The sequence below is a fragment of the Alosa sapidissima genome, chromosome 15 (assembly GCF_018492685.1).
Source record: "Alosa sapidissima isolate fAloSap1 chromosome 15, fAloSap1.pri, whole genome shotgun sequence".
Lineage (NCBI taxonomy): Eukaryota > Metazoa > Chordata > Actinopteri > Clupeiformes > Clupeidae > Alosa > Alosa sapidissima.
The window spans coordinates 20,431,464-20,434,493 of NC_055971.1; the positions used below are offsets into that span (position 1 = coordinate 20,431,464).

General features: G+C 39.1%; 1 long non-coding RNA gene across 1 annotated transcript; it reads right to left on the minus strand.

Annotated features, from left to right (window-relative positions):
* Positions 1–517: 517 nt before the first annotated feature.
* LOC121683187 lies at positions 518–3,030 on the minus strand. Its single transcript, XR_006022692.1, has 3 exons — positions 2,872–3,030; positions 2,682–2,782; positions 518–1,562 (listed from the first exon to the last, which is right to left on the minus strand). It is a non-coding gene; the product is annotated as an uncharacterized LOC121683187 (long non-coding RNA).

The window sequence follows — 3,030 nt, forward strand, 5'->3', positions numbered from 1 at the left end:
GTTTTTGTGTGTGTGTCCCTCTGTGAAGGCTCGTTCTCATAAGTCGCTCTCGTTGGGTTCAGAAAATTGATTTCCTGTACTGGTACCATTTCCAGGGTTCCCACTCCAAGTGAAATAATGAAGGGTACAATATAGTCCAGTCATTTTAAGCCAAAATAGGGGTCAACGTTGAACAAATTGCAACAGAAGAAAACTGATTTTGTATCCTCAATATGTCCTGAGTAAGGGAAAAAAAGCCCCAAAGAATCCAAATAGGGGAAAGTTTAGAAAAAGACCTAAATATACCCTATTCATGCGCCTACACAGTATTGAGTTGATTACTTACATCAACACTGCAAAAAATGCCCCACTTGAAACAAGAAAAATAATCCCTAAAATGAGGTTAAAATCATGCATTTCAAGCCAAAAAAATCTGCCAATGGGGTAAGCATTTTTTTCTTGGTAAGAATTCTCAAAGTTAGTAAGAAATTCTTGCTACCTGCATTCTTAAAACTAGGCAAACCTTTAACTCAAAATAAGGCCATATAGCTCATATTCAATAACTGGAAGGAAGGAATATTTGCTTATAGTAGACAATAAGTCTTAAATCAAAAAACTGTAAATAAGTGTGTTTTGCTTCATATTAGCCTGTAGAAATAACTTATGATGCTTACACTGAGATTTTTTTTTTCTTGTATTGAGAACACGATAAGTAAAGCTATCTTGAAATAAGACAATATGGGCTACCATAAATGCAGTTCAAAAGTGTTTATTGCTGAATTACGAGTCACAAACCAACACAACAGGTTTTTATGCTTGGGCTGCAAACATGTTGCAAACAACAAATATAAAATAAAAATCTCCATGATGCTCAATTAGGCTGGGGGAGGAGGAATGAGAGAGAAAGGGAGGGAGAGAGAAAGATAGAGGGGGAGAGATGGAGAAAGATGAGGGAGAAGAGAAGGCAGAGAAATAAAAGGATAGAGATGAAGGAGGAAGAGAGAAAGGGGAGGGAAAGAGATGGGACAGAAAGATAGAAAGTTAGAGAGAGTGAACAGGTGAAACATAGAGAAAGAGGGAGAGTGGACAGAGAGAAAGAGGGAAAGTGAGTTGAGAGGGGGCTGAGAGACAAAGAGAGAGAGGTTGGGGGGAGTGGGTGACAGAAAGAGGGATGTGAGAGAAAGAGGGGGAGAGAGAGAGATGAAAGAGAAAAAGTAAGAGAGGGAGAGAATAAGGGGAAAGAGGGAGAGAAAGAAAGAGGAAGTTGGACATGTGAAACCTGTTCATTCAAGGCCTTCCACTCTCCAATGGCCTTCTTGTAGGAAGGGGTGACATCGCCATCATGGAGTGTGTCTCCGACAACTTCAGTCTGTATCACAGAGAGTAGTGTGCAGATAGTCTTTGGGTAACGTAGGTGGAAAATGTAGTAGCAGCCCATGAGGTACAGGATCGTTTCATGAAATTTCTCGCGCGGAAATGTGCACAATGTTGTTGCTCCAACGGCGAGAAGGCAGTTTTCTTCTCCTAACAGGACAACTGGATATGCTTTGAGTGCGCAGGAAAGTGTCCGGGTTCTCTGAGGGCTGCAAAGACAAAGTGGACAAAATCAAACATGACTGCTGTTTCACTCATGTTTGTTTTAAAGCGCTCCTGCTGGTTTACATGCAATTGATGTGTTAGCCTCTCAGTTTGTGAGCATGTTTGTATGTGTGTACACTAGGGTTGCAAAGGGGCGGAAAAAACTTTTCATGGGAAGTTAAGCTGGGGAATATTGGGAATATTCCAAATTGGAAACTTTCATGGAATTAAAGGAAATTATGGGAATTTTTGGTAATTCATACTGTTTCATATACAAACATTAACATTTTGTTTCGTAATAAGCAATATGATTTGTTTGTTCGTATTTTCACTTAGCTTAGCATACAAAGCTAGCTACCATGCTAGCGGGAATCCCATTCTCCGCCTATGTTTTACTAGCGCCTTAAACTAGCAACACTGAAACCTCTGAACTGCCCAAGATAAACCACGCCAGTCAACAACAAAATCCGATTGGTTGGAACATTAACTGACTATCAGTTTGTTCAGTTAAAATCCCAGAAAATGGTAAAAAAAAAAAAAAAAAAAATACAATGACACAACATACCACCCTAACCAAACCTTATAGATTATTTAAGTTATATATAAATTGTCAAGCTTAATCAGACAGATTAATCGTCCCATTACAGTTTATGCAAAATGACGTACACCCATTTGAATGACAAAAGTGACGACAAGCCAATAACTGGGCAACTCTGTTTGCAAACTTCCCCCAGTTTCACATCAGTTATTCCCACACTAGATGACATTTTCACTGGGAATTTATTTTCCCCATGCACATGAACACACCATAGGTTTCCTTTATGTCTAGTAGCCTATGCTGATTGCTGTGTGCATGGGATTGACATATGTGCAGGGTAGAAATTTGACTGAAATTGCATTAAATCAGGTTGTTTTAACTAATATTATGCTGCAAGATGGGGTTTTGCCCACTACATTTAAGTTCCCTGTTATAGACTAACTTGCCATATTAAAAATTCCCAGTTTATTTCCATATATTCCCGTTAATTCCCATGGAAAGTTAACAACTTTGAAAATTCCCGAAATTTTGCAACCCTAGTGTACACCAGTCCTTACAAAGGAAACATGAGTCATGTCTGACTCACTGTTAAAACATGGAAGATTGCCTCGATTTGGCTGCGTGCCTTTGTTTACTGTGAGGGAAAGAGCTGTGGTAAAGCGGTGAAGACGGCGATGGCATGTTCAACTAAATCAAAAGAAAAACAAAAATCAGATGAGAAATAAACACTGAACTCAATATTCAGATTGCTAACCCCACCACACCACATTACTCACCGCCGTCCATAGTCAGGGGGGGCCTCATTACACGCTTCACCACTCCATAGTATTGGAGTACTTAGTTTTCATATAAGGTTCGGGGTCAGGAAAAAAGACAGATTTTTGAAAAATTTCAAAATCTGTCAATTATTGTCCAAATTATTTTTTTTCACATCT